The sequence below is a fragment of the Papio anubis genome, chromosome 8 (genome assembly GCF_008728515.1).
Source record: "Papio anubis isolate 15944 chromosome 8, Panubis1.0, whole genome shotgun sequence".
Lineage (NCBI taxonomy): Eukaryota > Metazoa > Chordata > Mammalia > Primates > Cercopithecidae > Papio > Papio anubis.
The window spans coordinates 56,491,821-56,506,304 of record NC_044983.1 but is presented as its reverse complement, the minus strand read 5'-3'; the positions used below and the strand labels follow the sequence as shown (position 1 = coordinate 56,506,304).

At 39.1% G+C, this 14,484-nt stretch overlaps 1 protein-coding gene across 9 annotated transcripts in view; it reads right to left on the bottom strand.

Annotated features, from left to right (window-relative positions):
• Positions 1-14,484, bottom strand: part of CHD7 (chromodomain helicase DNA binding protein 7) — a 188,464-nt gene that overhangs the window by 127,430 nt on the left and 46,550 nt on the right. The window contains exon 2 of one of the 9 annotated variants that reach the window (XM_021942360.2): positions 13,417-13,523. The exons of 7 other annotated variants lie outside the window; for them this stretch is intronic. The gene's annotated coding sequence lies outside the window, so the exon portion shown is untranslated. Of the gene's footprint in view, positions 1-754; positions 3,001-13,416; positions 13,524-14,484 lie in introns of those variants that run through there. One more of the 9 variants, XM_021942361.2, reaches the window with a different exon arrangement.

Sequence of the window (14,484 nt, the reverse complement as noted above, 5' to 3'; positions counted from 1 at the left end):
AATAAAGAACTAATTCATATAGAGAAAATGACTGAAATCTCAAACATCTTTGGAATTTCACTCATTTTTTTCTCTTTTATAAGGATATTAAGCATTGTGTGATACTAGCCCACTTGAAAAAACAGTATCTTGAAGAATTTCCAAAGTGATGCTATAAACAGGCACACTCATAAATTCTACTGACACGCTTCCATAAGAGCATGGGAATGAACAATGGGCTAACCAACACTCCTGAGAACTTACCAGTAAGACACATAAAAATTCTGTTTCTGCCTGCCCTATTCTAACACATTCCTAACAAGGGGAGAATTTTGCTTACAGAAAATGTAAACAACATTCCTGTTCACTGTCAGAACTACAGACATAACACCTGAGAGGGTCTCCAGGTCCGTAGTTTTCAGGTGACAGCTGTCAGCTAAAGTCAAAGGTCTCTTCACTCCGCCGCTAACTGCCATGAATTTTCTGATCTACTTTCTCCAAATGCAGAGGTCAGATGGGTGAAAATAAGGTGAACATGAAAGCCATTTTACTGAAAACACGCTGCTCTACTATGCAACTATTTTAAAATCCAAAATAAAGAGAAGTAGACATCTCCAGTGCCAGTTGCAACAAATATTCATAAAATTAAATACACTCCTAAGAAGGCTAAGCAGTCAGTTGTCATTTATTCAAGGCTCATTTTAACTTTGAAAGAAATAAATACTGGAATGGACTTGATAATAGCTTAAACCAGCCATGCAGACCAACCACTTACCAAAACAACCTTTCAAATTAGCTTTAGGAAAGTCACATCTACATATGTGTCCTGGGGAGCAGCTTCATCCTCCAGGGTCTGCCAACTGTTACGGGAAGAAATGCTACTGACTGGATGGGGCTCCAGGCCAGCTCCAGGTAAAAGTGATCCGAGAGGGAGTGGATGGCTTAGCCCACTGGTGACCTTCTGTTGCAAGCCCACTGAGCCCAGAGGCAGAGAGGCAGAGCCAGATCAAGCTTGGAGAAGTGGCGATGAAGTTGGTGCTTACTTTTTATCAGCTTAAGATTCAGAAGAAGGACAAGTTGCCTAACGGCATTAGTAGGGAAAAAACAGCCCTCCCTGACAGTAACCATACTGACCCTTGGCTGTACTCCTCTTCCTGTTCCCTACACCCTTCTACTAAGTGTCCATCTCCCAGAGGCATGAAAAACGCCAGCATTATATGGTATCAACTAAGCATGTCGCTCACCACAACTACAATCATGCTCAGGTAAGGTCCAGGCAGAGAAGTTCAAAAACTGGCTTTGTAGTCTGTCATTAGTGACCACTCACTGGGACAGCCACCAACGCCTTCCTGCCCCTTTTCTGACCTCAAGACCCAGCTGGCAACTATGCCAGGAATCCATCTGGTAGCTGCATTTCATATTTCTGATTTGAGCTAATCTAATTAATTTGTTTTGGTCCTTTTTTTAAATTTGATCAAGACCATCTGAAAGCCCACTTTCCCAAGTCGCAGCTGCAACGTATAATTTTGTGTTTCTATAAAAGATATTCATTCAAAGCCCTATTTTGAAAGCTTCTCCCTTGTCTACAGACAATATCTAGATTTTCTGTGTCTAGATGAACGCTGTTCAATGGGCCACAAATGCGAGCCATTACATGTAATTTTTAGTTTTCTAGTAGCTACATTTTAAAAGTAGACCAAAAAAGTGAAATCCATTTTATCAATTTCTATTTAACCCAATAAATGCATAATACTGTCATTTCAACAGGTAATCAATACGAAAAAATGAATAAGCTAGTTCACATATTTTGGTATTGAGTCTTTGAAACCCAGTAGGTAATTTATACTTACAGTATATCTCAATTCCTATTAGCTACATTTCAAGTGAAAAAATGTACATATGGGGCTGTGGCTTCCATACTGGACAGCATAAAGTATTTAAAAAGAAGAAACAGAAATAACAAATTAGCAATGACATTTTTTTAAGTCTCATAATTATCACCTGGGTAATAAACATTTGAGTTGCATTTATGTTTTATTTGGCTTTACATAAAAATTAACTCTCAAATCACAATCATTTATTCAAAATGTATTTGAATATTTACTGAGCACTGCTGTGATCCAGGCACTAGTCTAAGAGCTGGAGAGAGATCAGTGAATAAAACAAAATTCCCTCTTGTCCTCATGGAGCTTATATATCTGTAAATGATGAATCTCCTAAATAAGAACTAAGATTCAGGGCTTATGTTATTAAAAACATCAGTTACCATTTTACAAAATACTTCTCAGTAACTTCTGATAAGGAATAGTCTAACTAAATGTGAGAATATGAAGCAAACGGTACAGATGCATATAATGGAGACATAGTAATTCAAGTTTCTACTCAGTGCCCTATTGGCTAGCATTTTCTGAGATGTGAACGAAAGGACGGTTCAGAAGATGCATGTGTTTGGGGGTGAGGAGGGGTCACAATGAGACCACTCAACTAACAGAATCATCAACATTAGAGGCACACTGTGAAACCAATTACAAACATTTTAGAGTTAGCAAGCACTCTGAAGACCTTCTAATCCAAATCCCTCCTCATTTAACTGATGAAAAAAATCCTTTTATAGACTGAGAGGAGTAAACTTCTTCTACCAAACATTTTAGTGACAGTTCCCAAACATGAAAGAAATGAATGACTGAAATGGCAGCTTACTAGCGAGGACAAAATATTAAAGGCCTACATCAAGTCTGTTTTATTCAGAGAATCACTAAAACAATGCTGCCATCATCAAATAGAAGTGAATTTCCTTTCCAAAAATGTTTTTAAATTATACCATATATTACTTTTAGGAAACAAGCATATATCAACACCAAATTGGAGCTATTGGTAAATTTTACTGGAAAATAGTCAAATGAAAAATGGGCAGATCCAAGCACAGAATCAATGATAAAAGCAATGGGTGCGCAAGAAACCAAGATGAAAGAAATGTCACCGAAAACATTAATATTTTGAAAAAATATATGTATATATAAAATTTGTTAATCATAACTCATTTAAAATTTTTACTTACTACATTTATTTTATATATAGTGATTTTCTGACCTTTCAAAACAACATAAACAATTATTTACTACACTCTTCTCAAAGTAGAATGGTATTTGTATAGCTGAGTTTTAATTTGGTAGTGACACAGAACCTTTTTGTGTTACAGGTATGGGCTAGAAACCTAGCAAGGAGATAGGCGAATAATACCATCTTTCGCATGCAAGTATCCCCTACAGCTCAACCACTATACGTCCAATTGTGTAAGTAAAATGTCATCCAAGGGAAACTTTTTTGATAAACAGCCAACAAGTGGGCAACAGTGAAATCATAGAATATTGCCTATTGGAACCTGAAGACTATTTTGCTGTTTATGGTTTGAATTTGTTCAAAATCAAACAAATTTCAAATAGAAATCTGTTCTACTCAAATTTCTCTCTTCTACCTCCAAAGAGCGTAAGGTATAGAACACAGCTGTGGTAATGATTCTGGGGATGAGGGTGGAGCATGAATCAGAATTTCCAAGGAAGCATCGTGCAGCTGAAAAAACAGCACATCACAACCCTCATCATAACCCATAGAGACACCTCTCAATCATCAAGGCTACAAAACATATCAAGAGGGGCAAAGAATCCACACACTGGTAGGTGGACAGACCGAAGATAAAGGGTTCACACTGCTGAGTTTCCACTCAAAGTAAAGTCCTTTCAGCTAGATCCTGAAGCCAGTTAACAGCAATCTCCTCCCCCTGCCCCACCCACAACCCAGCCCCCGACAGCCACTTGGGAACATCTAGCAGGGCCAATGCTTGCTGGTGAAGAAGACATCTATCCAACTGACAAGAACCTGGATAAAGAATCAGGAAGTGCCCCCCAAGTCACCAACACCAGCATATCAGTTCACCACAAAGTATTTTCCGTATTTGCTTCATGGGTCAAATGATGCCCTTCCTGAACCCCCTGGGTTGGCCAGCGGGGCCAAGACCACGTTTTCTTCCTGGTCAAGACCACATTTTCTTCCTCATTAGTATGCTAGGACATTGCCAATACCCTATGACTGTACTGTGTAATCCAGCAGCCACCAGCCACATGTTGCTATTTAAACTACTTAAACTAAATAAAACTTAAAATTCAGTTCCTCAGTCGTACAAGTCACATTCAAGTTCTCAAAAGCCACATGTGGTTGGTGGCTACCTACTTGATAGTGCCCATAACGAACATTTCCATCACTGCAGAAAATTCTATGGATAGCACTCCTATATATTTCTTCTTAGAGGTAACACGTTTTAACAAAGACCGTATTAAATAGCAGCAATCCTCTTTCATAAAAAAATATTTTCTCCTCTTTCGGAGATTAGTATTCTTTTAAAGGTCCATATTTACCCTTTGGGATGAAATATATGGTATGTTTCCATATATCATATTTTATGTTAACTATACTTACAACCTATGTCTCCTTTCTGTATTATCTCCCAACATATATTCCTATTTCTTCATAAATAATTTTCAATCTGTTAGGAATAATTCTCAACTATATAAAATTCAGAAAAAGATTAAGAAAAAAAAAAGAAGTATGTGAAGTCCTTCTAAGGTCTGTTTGTCCCCAAGCATCATATTAAAAATAAAACCATAGAAAGCAATAAGGATTGCACTGGTAACCTCCATTCATATTACTAGGTTATCTCCCATTTTGCTGATATTAACAGAAGAGACACATTTTTAATAAGGAAAACCACTGACATCGTATAGCGCAACGCTACGCCTTATGTTAGCATTCCCTATGACAGCAACATCATCCCCATCTACCTCTTCGACCTAGCCAAAAAATGGGAAATAAGCCTAGATCCTTCCTGTCATCATTCATTTAAAAAATATTCAAGGTTAACAGACACTGTGTATACAGTGTTGAACGAAACAGATGTGGCCCTGTCTTCATGCAGCTCGCAGTTTGAATAAATGCCCCGGTACATCCCACATATTCAGTGCATTTCCCAACCTGCTAATGCTCTCTCCCAGATATTTATGGGTCTACCTCCTCCTCCCTGTTTACACTAGCTCTGAAGTAATCAGGCCTTCATGGTTTAGTGAACCACAAAAAATTAGAAATCTAATCGGTTCTCCCAAGTCTGGTCTCAACACTTTCACACTACCAACTGAATGATCTTATAAAACACAGATTACATCATACCGCTCCCTGATTAAAATCCTTAAAGGACCTCCCATAGCTTTCAGGTTCCACTCCAAATGCTCCAGCATGCTTGAAGGTATTAATAATCAAATCCTTATTGACCTGTCCATTCTCAACTCCCTTAACTCCCTTCCCTCTGTCCCCTGAAGCACTCACAAACACCCCCATTAGGTATATCAAACTACTGAAAGTTTACCAACCATCCATCAGCTATCTCACACTTTCTTCGCCTTCACACCCATGGTCTCTTCTCTGGCCTCCTTATCCCCTCACTGTACAACCTGGCCTCTTTTTCATCTCAGTTCCTTTGTTAAAACCCATCTCTGGAAGCTTCCTGACCCTCAACCCTCCCTCTTCAGGCTGATTCCAAAGCCCTCACTGGCACTAGCACCACATCAACATGAGCAGAAGCTACAAAAGTGCCAAGCACTCTACTGTCCTTATGTGTTCAGCTCCCTCTCTTTCTGGAGACTGGACCCTGGCCATGTGAAGTGGAGTCCTGAAAGACAGGACCCCCGGCACCCCTGGGAGCTGGTAAGAGACACAGAGTCTCAGGCTCACCTCAGACCTCCTGCACCAGAATCTGCCTTTTATTAACAAGGGCCCCAGGTGATTCCTGTGCATGTGAAAGTTTGGGAAGTCCTGCTCTCAGACTCTGAGCTCCTCCTATAGCACAGCACACACTGACCACTCGGTTAATATAATGGATCAACAACAAATGACACATGTTACAAATAATATTACAAAGTAATACAAAGATATGTCACTTAAAGAAAGTAGTCTTGACATTTGCGTCTGACAAATAAACAATACTGACTTCATTCAAAGAATTATGAACAGCCCTTAGTGAAAAATTTAATCTGTAACAGTTTACAAGGAGTGGGTATCTAAAGATGGTTAATTTTAAAGATATGCCCATCTGTTTGCCAATCATTTGTGCAAGTCAAAAAAATGCAGTTAACATTAATATCTAATGCTATGTTACATAACATACTATTTCACAGGTTTCTTGCAGAAATCTTTCAGTTATTTCTACATAACTTTGAAGAGTCTGGATATTCTGAGTAGCCTTTATGATAAAAAAAAAAAAAAAAAAAAGTTGTTCTTCTGTTCCTTCATGCAGTATTGACGCTAATATGTTTCTTTCAAGGCAACTAATGAAATAGCACTTGGCTAACAGCTTATACTAAGTGCATGCCCACAGCACTAGCTTTTTCCTAAGTGGTCAAAAGGAGTATATTACCCCATACATAAGTTATGCCACAAAAGCACAAGGATCATGGAAATTTATGTCCTTTAGAGAATGGCCTTTACACCCTGCAATTCAAAATTCAAATACCACTCTCTGAAGCTAACTCCTAAAAGCTAAGCCCACTGAGAAGGTGGCCAGCACCTTGACCCTAACGTGGAGACAGCTGACCTGCTGCCCCAGTGCAGACACCAAGAAAATATGTCCAGCAGGGTCTTCATTCCATGTACACAACATGGCCTAGCAACATATGGGCACACATTCTAATAGCACCTGAAGCACTCAACACTGTATGGCAAAACAGAAATGATGACAAACATGTATCCATATATACCATATCTAGGTGTAGATCAAATATGTAGCTATGTAAAACATGTGTATCTATCCCATATCTTTTTTTTTTTTTTTTTTAAGAGACAGGGTCTCACTCTGTCACTCAGGCTGGAGTGCAATGGCACAATCACAGCTCACTGCAGTCTCCAACTCCTGGGCTCAAGTGATCCTTCCACCACAGCTTCCCAAGTAGCTGGGACTATAGTTGTGTACCACCACACCCAGCTAAAAATTTTTTTTTTTTTCCTGGGAAACAAAGTCTTATTATGTTGCCCAAACCGGTCTTGAACTCCTAGGCTCAAGCAATCCTCCTGCCTCGGCCTCTTAAAGTGCTGGGGTTACAGGTATGAGCCATCGCACCAGATCTCATATCTTTTGAATGTTATCCTAATTAATTGTAATATGATAAAGAAGAAAATCAAATGAAGAGCTAGGTCTAGAAATAAGTAAATGAAAATTGTTAAAGTAACTTATTTTGGACAGGAAAAAAATTAAATTTCAGAAATATATTTCAACCCACCTGGCAAGAATGCTTACAGTGCAGACTTATGGAAGAGTCATGCACAGTTTACAAAATTTGCTGATTGCTAGTATGTATCTTGCTTAATATTATAAAATATCCTGAGTTTTGTAAAGCCCAGGGTGGTGTATAAAGGTTAATGACACCATGTTTATTAGCCTGATTTTTTTAAATCACCATTAGGAAAGATTTTCCCACTTATTCTAGACTTATTTCAAGCTACTGACTTGACATACACACACAGAAGCCTACAAAAAGTGAGGGTGGAACAGAAGGAAGGGAAGGAAGGAGCTGCCCTGTGGCCATGCTCTGTCTGGGGACCCCCTGGCAATCACCAGCTCCTATAAGGCTGACACTGAACCTCTGGAGGAGGAGGCAGAGGTGAGGCAAGGGCAAGCATGCAGAGGGGCCGAGAAAGCAGCAAACAGCCAGCTGCTCTTGTAAGAAGCATGCACTTCGTGTACTTACTGCAGTTGTCACTGATTAACTAACTGATTTGGCAATTTCCTACATTCTTTTACATTTTAAAAAATTTCTGGAAAGCTGAAAAGGGATCTTTTTTCATATTCCAGTGGAGTTAGAAGTGTACTCAATCCTGCCTGGTTTGAAAGGAAAGGGATAGAAAGGGTGTAAACAATCTTTTCTGATATACACCACCAACATTCTTTTCCTTAAAGGGAAAAAAAAAAACAAAACAAACCCTGCACAACATCAGAACTGAAAAGAATTTGTCTATTCTCTTTGCTAGAGCAGTGCACATGTGATAGGAAGGGAGCCTTATCCATCACGAATAAACCTAAGCACAGGACAGGCAAAGCATCACAGCATACCAATGGCAGGGTTCACACAAGGCGCTCCAGGGCTTTCAAAGACCCATGCCTGTTAAGGCAATGCAAAAAAGAAATAACAGGAATTATAAAAATTCAGATTTCTATCAGGGAAGCAAGCAATACAAACAGGAGTTCAAACTGTAAAGGAAGGTTGAGATCTTTGGAAGAGTATTAGAAAAAGTATTTTGGAAAACTGCACCCAATCTCAAAAAGGTAAATCTACAGGAAGAAAAAAAAAAAAAAATGAAGAAAACAAATGTAACTTATTCGGTGACTATGATACTAAATTTTGGTTTCAAATCAAGTTATATTTGACAAAGGAGATGGAATTAAGGCTGAAATACAGAGTTAACAGTTTCACATCTGATATTTCACAATCATTTCAATTTATAACAAATTTGGGAAACATTTTTTCTATGCATTAGTCCCCCTTCATCCTGGGGATATGTACCAAGACCTCTAGTGGACACTCAAAACCATGCACAGTACCAAACCCCATTGCTGTCAGTTGGAACACGTTTCTATCCATGTCTTCCACCCACAAATTTAATGTATTTTCCCTCTTAACTAAGCACCTATCAGGCACTGTGGCTGTAACTTTTGCAGTTTGTGGTACAACAGCAAAATTAGCACAAATTTGTTTTTCCTTCCCCACAATTTGACAGAAGACTCATTCTTACCACAAATAATACTTGCGATTTATTTATAAGGTGTATATCTCAATACACAAACTTTTTTCTTTCTTTACGAGCTTTCACCTTTCCATTTAAAAGAAGCATTTTCCTGTTTATCTATGGCATATCCAAATCTACTACTCTTGCACTCTGGAGCCATTCTGAAGTAAAACAAGGGTGACTGGAACACAAGCACATTGACACTGCCACGGTTGACCTGATAACCATAAGATGGCTACAAAATGACTGATGGGCAGGTAGCATCTATAGCGTGGGTATGCTGGACAGAGGAATAATTTATGTCCTGGATGGGACAATGCAGGTCAGTGAAAGACTTCATCATGCTACTCAGAAGGGCACACAATTAAAAACTTAGGAGTTGTTTATTTCTGGAATTTTCCATTTTTCTTTCTTTTTGAGACAGAGTCTCACTCTGTCGCCCAGGCTGGAGTACAGTGGCACCATCTCAGCTCACTGCAAGCTCCGCCTCCCAGGTTCACGCCATTCTCCTGCCTCAGCCTCCTGAGTAGCTGGGATTACAGGCGCCCACCACCATGCCCGGCTAATTTTTTGTATTTTTAATAAAGACAGGGTTTCACCATGTTAGCCAGGATGGTCTCGATCTCCTGACCTCGTGATCCACCCGCCTTGGCCTCCCAAAGTACTGGGATTACAGGCATGAGCCACCACGCCCGGCCTCCATTTAATATTTCTATACCAAAGTTGATCGCAGGTAACTGAAACCACTGAAACTGAAACCATGGAAAGCTGAAACTGAGGCGGGGCAGGGGGTCTACTGTACCTACATTTATCATAAATGCAAGTAGGTTCTACAACGCCACCATAATCAAAACTATAAATATCATACAGCGAAACATGCCATCTTTTGGCCAAATTAAATGTCTTCATTCATATTAGCCTATGATAAAAGACAAAGTTTTATCCACAAACTCTGTATATTTAACTTAACATCTTTCTACATCTTCAACAAAGGTTCAACCCCAAACTGGCCTCTCTCCTTATTCCCCAGCAGTCATCTGGGTTTCCTTCCTCCAGACAGTCGTGTACTGGCGGAAAACTAACTTCAAGAAACATCTTTTATAATATTAACAGTAATTAACTCATAAGTTACATCTATGTTTTTTAAAACTATAATACAAAGCATTTTGTAACAAATTCTTTTATTACTTTTTTTGCACCACCATGCTATTCTACATCATTGAGCACTGACAGTAATGACATGCTTCTGGCTCACATATTTTCCCTAAAAATCATTTGACTAACCAATTCTAAGTAGTTTATACATATGAGTGTACAAGACTCTTGATACTAGGACAGCATTCTAACTTGTAGGTAAACTTCAGATTTCAGATTGAAAAAAGATCACACTTAAGTAGTCATAAATTTCTACATTGTGTCCATTTTGATCACAGATCAATATTTAAGTACACATCAAGTTAGCAAAGAGAATGTAATACAAGAAAAAGTGCAGTGAGAAGACAAGCTATTACCAGACATGACATTTGTTTTGCATAATGAGAATGATGAAAATAATTTAAGTCTACCTATGAAGCTTTGAATTTTGTACTTGGTTTAATCAAAGATTACAAAAAGAAGCAGGCACCTACTCAGTTTTAAAATACAGTGTTTACTAAGGCCTAAGACTGCTGCACCCACTCATCTATATGATCTTAATGAGTTTAACTACCATAAATCAGTTGATAATAAAATTATGATCCAGATAAGGAAACCTAAATAATTAGGTATCATCAGGGATAATACTTGCATCATACTATACCTACCCACATTTTCAAGTTTCCTCCCCCATACCTGCTGCATCTCCAAACATACCAAATTCCCTACTTTATGCCCATTTCTCAGAAATCATTTGAAATGTCACTATCCCATTAAATAAATCTGAAGAATATAAATAAATGTTTGGCAAAAAAAAAAAAAATGTTCTGACAGACCACATATCTAAATTTTCTACTTCAAAAGCACACTCACAAGCACTCTGTGCTTTGGTTGGGCACCTGTCTGGAGCTCTCCGTGTTCAAATGCCAAATTTCCTCAGCCCCAAAATCCTGCCATCCTAAGACAGTGAGATAACTTATGGCAAAAGTTCTTAAATACCACTTTGTACTCAAAACTGCTTAGATCATCATATCCAAATAACTTTTACTAGCTACATACAAACTGGTTATTTAGTAACTTTTAACCTTTCAGAATCATGTATAACACTTGTAGAATAAATCTAATTTTTCTGTTATTGACACTGGGGTCTACTTGAGGGTGGTGGGTGGGAGGAGAGAGAGGAACAGAAAAGATAACTCTTGGGTACTGGGCTTAATTCCTGGGTAATGAAATAATCTGTACAAAAAAACCCTATAAGTTTATCTATGTGACAACCTTCACATGTACCCCCAAACTTAAAAGTTAAAATAAACCTTGTTATCTTAATTTTGAAAGAATTCTTTTTCATTTTTTCACATTTTTCTTTGAAAAAATGATATCTTCTTTAAAGGTCAACCTGTAAATATAGACTATATTTCAATATTTCTTTCATCATAAAACATTTCAATGTCCCCATTATATCTCTATAAATGTGCACAGTGTCCCCAGGTAGGCAGGCACATCAAGACCTTGCTCGTTGCAGTGGGCCGAGATAGTGCCATTGCTCTCCAGCCTGGGCGACAGAGCGAGACTCTGTCTCAAAAAAAAGAAAGACCTTGCCTTTTATATCTCTCACTTGTACCCCCAATGCCAGACACAGTGCCTTAAAATAGCTGTGGAATTAGCCATTACCTAACATCTCAGTATATCACTAACACTCCTTCCTCCTGCCACAAAAACATGGAAGAGTCAATGACTGTATGGGTTTCTTAAGACTTTATTCACATAAGTGAGGGTGGGTTTTGGATTGGGGTGGGGAATTAAAGCATCTTTCATCTCTCTGCTAATACTATACCATTCAAAAGAACTGCACACTGATGATACCTTTCCAGCTTTACAATTCCTTGTTTGTGTAGAGACCTGTTCCAGCTTTCAGAGTAGAACCTCCAAGGTAACATGGTCTGGCAAATTTCCCATCAACAGGGTCAAAGAATCCACAGTTTTTAAGCTATGCTTTTTTAGAGAGTTGTGCATTTTACTTAGCTGTGGAGCACAGACTGGAAGAGAAAGGTATGAGACTGGAACCAGGAAGACAAATTCAAGGGCTCATACAGGAGTTCGGTAAAAGACGATGGTGCTACAAAGAAGGAGACAGATATACTCAAGAGAGAGACTTGTTTCTGGATGAAGGAGAGTCTGGGATGATAACGAGGACTGTGACTTGAGTAACTGAGCAGATGGTAAAAACCATTCACTGAAATGTGGGGAACAGGAGAGAAGCAGGATTTATTTATTTGGTATGGAAGAGAGGTATAGAAAAAAATTCACACAGAGCTCTCCAGGAGACAGTACGATATGAAAGTAGAGAGCTCAAGAGAGAATGCTGAGCTGAGATATGGCCATTTAAGTCACTGACAAACAAAAGGAAGACAAAGTTGCAGCAGATGAGGTCAACCCAAAAGCATATTTAGAATGACAAGAGAAAAGAGCAAGGACAGAATCCTGAAGAATATCAACACTCAGAGGGCAGGCAGAGGAATCAGCCAACAAGGTAAGGGCAAACACCAAGAGAAAGCTTTAAGAAGGAAGTGACCAACTAGTTCAAATGCTACAGAGAAAGAAGCAAGGTAAGACAAGTGTCCATCAGATTCAACAAGTTGGATATTAACTCTGTTAAAAGTAGTTACTATGGGCTAGGCACAGTGGCTCATGCCTGTAATCCCAGCACTTTGGGAGGCCTAGGCGGGGGGATCACTTGAGGTCAGGAGTTCAAGACCAGCCTGGCCAACATGGGGAAACCTCATCTCTACTAAAAATACAAAAATTAGCCGGGCAGGGGTGGCACACGCCTGTTATCCCAGCTACTTGGGAGGCTGAGGTGGAAGGATCCCTTGAGCCTAGGAGGTCGAGGCTGCAATGAGCCATGATCGAGCCACTGCACTACAGCCTGGGCAACAAGCAAGACCCTATCTCAAAATAAATAAATAAATAAATAAATAATAAAATAAAATGGGGATAATAATAGTATTTATTTCAGAATTATTAGGAGCATTAAGTACATTAGTATTTGTAAAGCACTTAGAACAATGTCTGCCACTTAGCACTATGTAAGCATTTGCTACATAAAATATACAATTAAACACTAACAGAAGTAGGCACGGAGGGAGAGAGGAGTAAGAAGGGGCAAAGACACAAAGCGGGAAATTAAGGAAACGTCTCCGAAGAGATGAGATGGGAGAGGCAGAACCCCCTGGGACACACAGGAAGGTGGGTGCAGATGGCGGAAGGAAATCAGCAGTGGATGTGCTTCCACTCTGATGGCTACAATTGGCTCAATGAGTTACGCAGGGTGTAGTGGTCATGAGGTGCTTATGTTAAAGAAAGAATCAACAGAACACTCTGGGCCCAATGAAGGTCTGAGACTGACTCTGAACTATAACTGAACCTGCACTACAAATAAATTCCTTTTCTCATTTGTAAAATACATATGATACCACCTACCTTTAATTCATCAGGCCAAATTAGATTGTGTGATGTAATGCACTTAACGCGATACTTGGTAGATAATTAGCACTCAGTGCAGATGATCACACATTTCGTGTTTTAACCTGAAAAATTTAAATACACAAAATATTAAACTAGGCCATGTGGCCTTGATCCAGTTACTTAACCTCTCTGATTCTTGATGTATCTCCAGAATGGGGAAGTGGAAAGGAGGCTGAAGAGAATGGCAAAAGTCCCTTCACTCTCAGATACTAACTTTACTAGCTTCACAATTGGAAATACGCTAAGTATAGCTGTCCTCTTCTGAAATCCACACTTCTGGTGAAAGAAAAATATTTCAAATTTCAAGAAGCACAGATAATGGATAAAACATAATTATATAAATAAATCAAATACACATGTTACGTAAATGATTCAGTGAAGCTTCAGTTTTAAATGCAAAATTACATTTTATGGGATATTTACCAGGAAACTATTAGAAATCAGAAAGTAACTGCTCCTCCCTGCAGGTAAATTAGAACCTGGTTTTGGTAGTAAACTTGTATACTTCTGATGCCAACTGTTATAAACCATCACTTCTCAGAACACATTCGCTTGTTCTCATTGGAGGAAATCCCCCTGCTCCCCACCTAAAGGAAGGGAAGTTGGCACTGGAACGCCTGCCAGCACCACCTCCAGGAAAATGGCTCAGGTACCTCTCAGACCCAGTCCCATAAGCCTGGAGTGTTGGTCCTGAAACAAGTAAGTCAGCTGAAGCAATTTTCTCAGAAGAGTGAAACCTCTCACTACCCTTTACTCCTAAACAGGTCTGGCAGTACACAATCTCTCCCTAATCACCAACAATATAAGCTCTCTGCCACACAACTGTAACCCTTCCATCAAAATAACAGTTCAAGGGTTCAGAATGTAACTGCAAGGGCATCCTATAATGCAGACGCTTAACATATTCTTTCCATTTCCCAATTATTTGCTGAAAAAATCTGAGTGAGAAGCAACCTCCATAATTTCCTTTTCCAATAATAAAATAGCTTAATGTCAACTGTCATCCCCAGGGATGCTGTGAGG